This window comes from Oncorhynchus nerka, unplaced genomic scaffold (assembly GCF_034236695.1).
Source record: "Oncorhynchus nerka isolate Pitt River unplaced genomic scaffold, Oner_Uvic_2.0 unplaced_scaffold_1258, whole genome shotgun sequence".
NCBI classification, from domain to species: domain Eukaryota; kingdom Metazoa; phylum Chordata; class Actinopteri; order Salmoniformes; family Salmonidae; genus Oncorhynchus; species Oncorhynchus nerka.
This window is the reverse complement of record NW_027040084.1, coordinates 57,062-65,000: the sequence shown is the minus strand read 5'-3', so window position 1 is coordinate 65,000 and position 7,939 is coordinate 57,062. Positions and strand designations below refer to the sequence as shown.

Genomic DNA, 7,939 nt, shown 5'->3' with positions numbered 1-7,939 from the left:
CAGACAAACATGCACATTTTCCTTGTAGCCCCAGACAAACATGCACATTTTCCTTGTAGCCCCAGACAAACATGCACATTTTCCTTGAGACAAACATGCACATTTTCCTTGTAGCCCCAGACAAACATGCACATTTTCCTTGTAGACAAACATGCACATTTTCCTTGACAACAAACATGCACATTTTCCTTGTAGCCCCAGACAAACATGCACATTTTCCTTGTAGCCCCAGACAAACATGCACATTTTCCTTGTAGACCCAGACAAACATGCCCATTTTCCTTGTAGCCCCAGACAAACATGCACATTTTCTCATCAGTGGTGTTTCCACTAAACTGTCTTTTTGCGGATAAAAATCAATGTGTGATGACGTAGACACACAAAACATTATTTTTCGCTTAAGTTTTCATGTACCAAATAAAAATGTAAAGTTCAATGTGTTTCCATTTTCAACTGTACCGATAGTTATATCCCAGGTTAGGTTAAATAGCAAATGTGCATATTCTGGTCTTGGCACGAGCGCTCTAGCCAGCACACAGATACAGTGTGGGAAGGCTAGTCTACATGATTAGATTACTATCGATAAGAGCAAGAATATTTGTATTTGTCAAACTGCAGTCAAGCATCGATCATCACATCACCAGAATAAGACCCTCGATATTTATTGGAAAAGAGCATCAAAATCACCTTGCACTTTCAGTTATTTCATCTGTAGCCTAATAAACTGCATGACTTCCCGAGTCGTAGTGGGAGGACCACACAACATGTCATCGCATGACTCCCAGTTTACTTCCATATGATGGTTGTTACATCAATACGAGCATATAAAGATGTTTCCATCTCCACTTCTCACATCCTTCATTCTACCGCCACAAAAAGATCTCACCATGTCGAAAATAAAAAGTTATCTGATGGAATTTATAAAATGATACCAAAACATCCTGTTTCCATAAGAGCTGTGGTGATGTTTATTTTATACGGTTATGACTTCACTGACGTAAAACATGTGAATGGTTAAAGATATAGACCACCATCAAAGAGAACTCATTAGGTAAGTAACACTACACTGCTAAACCACATCCTGAGTTAAACTCTTCATTGGACACATTCTGTTGTTGTTTGGTGTTACAGAAGTTTGGACAGTAGAAGTATTTTATCATCTTTCCCAACATGCATTGGGAGTGTGTGTGATTGACAGATGGGTCTCACCACTGAGCCAGTTGATGGACTGATGCACGTGCACCTCTTGACCTGTTGCCCTGGTGATGTCAAAAATCGTGCCCAGGAAGTTAGAAGGGGAGGCGGTGTACAGCACTCCATCTACAGTACACACAAATATACAGGATGTGATAGAGTGGGAGCGTGTTTATGAGTGTGAGTGTCTAACCTACAGTAACAGCAGTGTGTGTGTCTAACCTACAGTAACAGCAGTGTGTGTCTAACCTACAGTAACAGCAGTGTGTGTGTCTAACCTACAGTAACAGCAGTGTGTGTCTAACCTACAGTAACAGCAGTGTGTGTGTCTAACCTACAGTAACAGCAGTGTGTGTCTAACCTACAGTAACAGCAGTGTGTGTCTAACCTACAGTAACTGTGTGTCTAACCTACAGTAACAGCAGTGTGTGTGCAGTGTGTGTCTAACCTACAGTAACAGCAGTGTGTGTCTAACCTACAGTAACAGCAGTGTGTGTCTAACCTAACCAGTAACAGCAGTGTGTGTCTAACCTACAGTAACAGCAGTGTGTGTCTAACCTACAGTAACAGCAGTGTGTGTCTAACCTACAGTAACAGCAGTGTGTGTCTAACCTACAGTAACAGCAGTGTGTGTCTAACCTACAGTAACAGCAGTGTGTGTCTAACCTACAGTAACAGCAGTGTGTGTCTAACCTACAGTAACAGCAGTGTGTGTCTAACCTACAGTAACAGCAGTGTGTGTCTAACCTACAGTAACAGCAGTGTGTGTCTAACCTACAGTAACAGCAGTGTGTGTCTAACCTACAGTAACAGCAGTGTGTGTCTAACCTACAGTAACAGCAGTGTGTGTCTAACCTACAGTAACAGCAGTGTGTGTCTAACCTACAGTAACAGCAGTGTGTGTCTAACCTACAGTAACAGCAGTGTGTGTCTAACCTACAGTAACAGCAGTGTGTGTCTAACCTACAGTAACAGCAGTGTGTGTCTAACCTGCAGTAACAGCAGTGTGTGTCTAACCTACAGTAACAGCAGTGTGTGTCTAACCTACAGTAACAGCAGTGTGTGTCTAACCTACAGTAACAGCAGTGTGTGTCTAACCTACAGTAACAGCAGTGTGTGTCTAACCTACAGTAACAGCAGTGTGTGTAACAGCAGTGTGTGTCTAACCTACAGTAACAGCAGTGTGTGTCTAACCTACAGTAACAGCAGTGTGTGTCTAGCAGTGTGTGTCTAACCTACAGTAACAGCAGTGTGTGTCTAACCTACAGTAACAGCAGTGTGTGTCTAACCTACAGTAACAGCAGTGTGTGTCTAACCTACAGTAACAGCAGTGTGTGTAACAGCAGTGTGTGTCTAACCTACAGTAACAGCAGTGTGTGTCTAACCTACAGTAACAGCAGTGTGTGTCTAACCTACAGTAACAGCAGTGTGTGTCTAACCTACAGTAACAGCAGTGTGTGTGTCTAACCTACAGTAACAGCAGTGTGTGTCTAACCTACAGTAACAGCAGTGTGTGTCTAACTAACCTACAGTAACAGCAGTGTGTGTCTAACCTACAGTGTGTGTCTAACCTACAGTAACAGCAGTGTGTGTCTAACCTACAGTAACAGCAGTGTGTGTCTAACCTACAGTAACAGCAGTGTGTGTCTAACCTACAGTAACAGCAGTGTGTGTCTAACCTACAGTAACAGCAGTGTGTGTCTAACCTACAGTAACAGCAGTGTGTGTCTAACCTACAGTAACAGCAGTGTGTGTCTAACCTACAGTAACAGCAGTGTGTGTCTAACCTACAGTAACAGCAGTGTGTGTCTAACCTACAGTAACAGCAGTGTGTGTCTAACCTACGGTAACAGCAGAGTGTGTGTCTAACCTACAGTAACAGCAGTGTGTGTCTAACCTACAGTAACAGCAGTGTGTGTCTAACCTACAGTAACAGCAGTGTGTGTCTAACCTACAGTAACAGCAGTGTGTGTCTAACCTACAGTAACAGCAGTGTGTGTCTAACCTACAGTAACAGCAGTGTGTGTCTAACCTACAGTAACAGCAGTGTGTGTGTCTAACCTACAGTAACAGCAGTGTGTGTCTAACCTACAGTAACAGCAGTGTGTGTCTAACCTACAGTAACAGCAGTGTGTGTCTAACCTACAGTAACAGCAGTGTGTGTCTAACCTGTGTGTCTAACCTACACAACAGCAGTGTGTGTCTAACCTACAGTAACAGCAGTGTGTGTCTAACCTACAGTAACAGCAGTGTGTGTCTAACCTGTGTCTAACAGTAACAGCAGTGTGTGCAGTGTGTGTCTAACCTACAGTAACAGCAGTGTGTGTCTAAACAGCTGTGTGTCTAACCTAGTAACAGCAGTGTGTGTCTAACCTCAGTAACAGCAGTGTGTGTAACCTACAGTAACAGCAGTGTGTGTCTAACCTACAGTAACAGCAGTGTGTGTCTAACCTACAGTAACAGCAGTGTGTGTCTAACCTACAGTAACAGCAGTGTGTGTGTGTGTCTAACCTACAGTAACAGCAGTGTGTGTGTCTAACCTACAGTAACAGCAGTGTGTGTCTAACCTACAGTAACAGCAGTGTGTGTCTAACCTACAGTAACAGCAGTGTGTGTCTAACCTACAGTAACAGCAGTGTGTGTCTAACCTACAGTAACAGCAGTGTGTGTCTAACCTACAGTAACAGCAGTGTGTGTCTAACCTACAGTAACAGCAGTGTGTGTCTAACCTACAGTAACAGCAGTGTGTGTCTAACCTACAGTAACAGCAGTGTGTGTGTCTACAGTAACAGCAGTGTGTGTCTAACCTAGTAACAGCAGTGTGTGTCTAACCTACAGTAACAGCAGTGTGTGTCTAACCTACAGTAACAGCAGTGTGTGTCTAACCTACAGTAACAGCAGTGTGTGTCTAACCTAACAGCAGTGTGTGTCTAACCTACAGTAACAGCAGTGTGTGTCTAACCTACAGTAACAGCAGTGTGTGTCTAACCTACAGTAACAGCAGTGTGTGTCTAACCTACAGTAACAGCAGTGTGTGTCTAACCTACAGTAACAGCAGTGTGTGTCTAACCTACAGTAACAGCAGTGTGTGTCTAACCTACAGTAACAGCAGTGTGTGTCTAACCTACAGTAACAGCAGTGTGTGTGTAACAGCAGTGTGTGTCTAACCTACAGTAACAGCAGTGTGTGTCTAACCTACAGTAACAGCAGTGTGTGTCTAACCTACAGTAACAGCAGTGTGTGTCTAACCTACAGTAACAGCAGTGTGTGTCTAACCTACAGTAACAGCAGTGTGTGTCTAACCAGTAACCTAGCAGTGTGTGTCTAACCTAGTAACAGCAGTGTGTGTCTAACCTACAGTAACAGCAGTGTGTCTAACCTACAGTAACAGCAGTGTGTGTCTAACCTACAGTAACAGCAGTGTGTGTCTAACCTACAGTAACAGCAGTGTGTGTCTAACCTACAGTAACAGCAGTGTGTGTCTAACCTACAGTAACAGCAGTGTGTGTCTAACCTAACAGTGTGTGTCTAACCTACAGTAACAGCAGTGTGTGTCTAACCTACAGTAACAGCAGTGTGTGTCTAACCTACAGTAACAGCAGTGTGTGTCTAACCTGCAGTAACAGCAGTGTGTGTCTAACCTACAGTAACAGCAGAGTGTGTGTCTAACCTACAGTAACAGCAGTGTGTGTCTAACCTACAGTAACAGCAGTGTGTGTCTAACCTAACAGCAGTAACAGCAGTGTGTGTGTCTAACCTACAGTAACAGCAGTGTGTGTCTAACCTACAGTAACAGTAACAGCAGTGTGTGTCTAACCTACAGTAACAGCAGTGTGTGTCTAACCTACAGTAACAGCAGTGTGTGTGTAACAGCAGTGTGTGTCTAACCTACAGTAACAGTAACAGTAACAGCAGTGTGTGTCTAACCTACAGTAACAGCAGTGTGTGTCTAACCTACAGTAACAGCAGTGTGTGTCTAACCTACAGTAACAGCAGTGTGTGTGTCTAACCTACAGTAACAGCAGTGTGTGTCTAACCTACAGTAACAGCAGTGTGTGTCTAACCTACAGTAACAGCAGTGTGTGTCTAACCTACAGTAACAGCAGTGTGTGTCTAACCTACAGTAACAGCAGTGTGTGTCTAACCTACAGTAACAGCAGTGTGTGTCTAACCTACAGTAACAGCAGTGTGTGTCTAACCTAACAGTAACAGCAGTGTGTGTGTCTAACCTACAGTAACAGCAGTGTGTGTCTAACCTAACAGTAACAGCAGTGTGTGTGTGTGTGTCTAACCTACAGTAACAGCAGTGTGTGTCTAACCTACAGTAACAGCAGTGTGTGTCTAACCTACAGTAACAGCAGTGTGTGTCTAACCTACAGTAACAGCAGTGTGTGTCTAACCTACAGTAACAGCAGTGTGTGTGTCTAACCTACAGTAACAGCAGTGTGTGTCTAACCTACAGTAACAGCAGTGTGTGTCTAACCTGCAGTAACAGCAGTGTGTGTCTAACCTACAGTAACAGCAGTGTGTGTCTAACCTACAGTAACAGCAGTGTGTGTCTAACCTACAGTAACAGCAGTGTGTGTGTCTAACCTAACAGTAACAGCAGTGTGTGTCTAACCTACAACCTGCAGTAACAGCAGTGTGTGTGTCTAACCTACAGTAACAGCAGTGTGTGTCTAACCTACAGTAACAGCAGAGTGTGTGTCTAACAACAGCAGTGTAACAGCAGTGTGTCTAACCTACAGTAACAGCAGTGTGTGTCTAACCTACAGTAACAGCAGTGTGTGTGTAACAGCAGTGTGTGTCTAACCTGCAGTAACAGCAGTGTGTGTCTAACGTACAGTAACAGCAGTGTGTGTCTAACCTACAGTAACAGCAGTGTGTGTCTAACCTACAGTAACAGCAGTGTGTCTAACCTACAGTAACAGCAGTGTGTCTAACCTACAGTAACAGCAGTGTGTGTCTAACCTACAGTAACAGCAGTGTGTGTCTAACCTACAGTAACAGCAGTGTGTGTCTAACCTACAGTAACAGCAGTGTGTGTGTCTAACCTGCAGTAACAGCAGTGTGTGTCTAACCTACAGTAACAGCAGTGTGTGTGTCTAACCTACAGTAACAGCAGTGTGTGTCTAACCTGCAGTAACAGCAGTGTGTGTCTAACCTACAGTAACAGCAGTGTGTGTGTCTAACCTACAGTAACAGCAGTGTGTGTCTAACCTACAGTAACAGCAGTGTGTGTCTAACCTGCAGTAACAGCAGTGTGTGTGTCTAACCTACAGTAACAGCAGTGTGTGTCTAACCTGCAGTAACAGCAGTGTGTGTGTCTAACCTACAGTAACAGCAGTGTGTGTCTAACCTACAGTAACAGCAGTGTGTGTGTAACCTGCAGTAACAGCAGTGTGTGTCTAACCTGTCTAACCTACAGTAACAGCAGTGTGTGTCTAACCTACAGTAACAGCAGTGTGTGTCTAACCTGCAGTAACAGTAACAGTGTGTGTCTAACCTACAGTAACAGCAGTGTGTGTCTAACCTACAGTAACAGCAGTGTGTGTCTAACCTACAGTAACAGCAGTGTGTGTGTCTAACCTACAGTAACAGCAGTGTGTGTCTAACCTACAGTAACAGCAGTGTGTGTGTCTAACCTACAGTAACAGCAGTGTGTGTGTCTAACCTACAGTAACAGCAGTGTGTGTCTAACCTACAGTAACAGCAGTGTGTGTCTAACCTGCAGTAACAGCAGTGTGTGTGTCTAACCTACAGTAACAGCAGTGTGTGTGTCTAACCTACAGTAACAGCAGTGTGTGTCTAACCTACAGTAACAGCAGTGTGTGTCTAACCTACAGTAACAGCAGTGTGTGTGTGTCTAACCTACAGTAACAGCAGTGTGTGTCTAACCTGCAGTAACAGCAGTGTGTGTCTAACCTACAGTAACAGCAGTGTGTGTCTAACCTACAGTAACAGCAGTGTGTGTCTAACCTGCAGTAACAGCAGTGTGTGTCTAACCTACAGTAACAGCAGAGTGTGTGTCTAACCTGCAGTAACAGCAGTGTGTGTGTCTAACCTGCAGTAACAGCAGTGTGTGTCTAACCTACAGTAACAGCAGTGTGTGTCTAACCTACAGTAACAGCAGTGTGTGTCTAACCTGCAGTAACAGCAGTGTGTGTGTGTCTAACCTGCAGTAACAGCAGTGTGTGTGTCTAACCTAACAGTAACAGCAGTGTGTGTCTAACCTACAGTAACAGCAGTGTGTGTCTAACCTGTGTGTAACAGCAGTAACAGCAGTGTGTCTAACCTACAGTAACAGCAGTGTGTGTCTAACCTGCAGTAACAGCAGTGTGTGTCTAACCTACAGTAACAGCAGTGTGTGTCTAACCTACAGTAACAGCAGTGTGTGTCTAACCTACAGTAACAGCAGTGTGTGTCTAACCTGCAGTAACAGCAGTGTGTGTCTAACCTACAGTAACAGCAGTGTGTGTCTAACCTGCAGTGTGTGTCTAACCTACAGTAACAGCAGAGTGTGTGTCTAACCTACAGTAACAGCAGTGTGTGTGTCTAACCTGCAGTAACAGCAGTGTGTGTCTAACCTACAGTAACAGCAGTGTGTGTGTCTAACCTACAGTAACAGCAGTGTGTGTGTCTAACCTACAGTAACAGCAGTGTGTGTCTAACCTACAGTAACAGCAGTGTGTGTCTAACCTACAGTAACAGCAGTGTGTGTGTCTAACCTACAGTAACAGCAGTG

At 44.1% G+C, this 7,939-nt stretch overlaps 1 pseudogene; it reads right to left on the bottom strand.

The window, feature by feature from the left end:
• Positions 1-7,939, bottom strand: part of LOC115130923 (semaphorin-4F-like) — a 32,151-nt pseudogene that overhangs the window by 6,673 nt on the left and 17,539 nt on the right.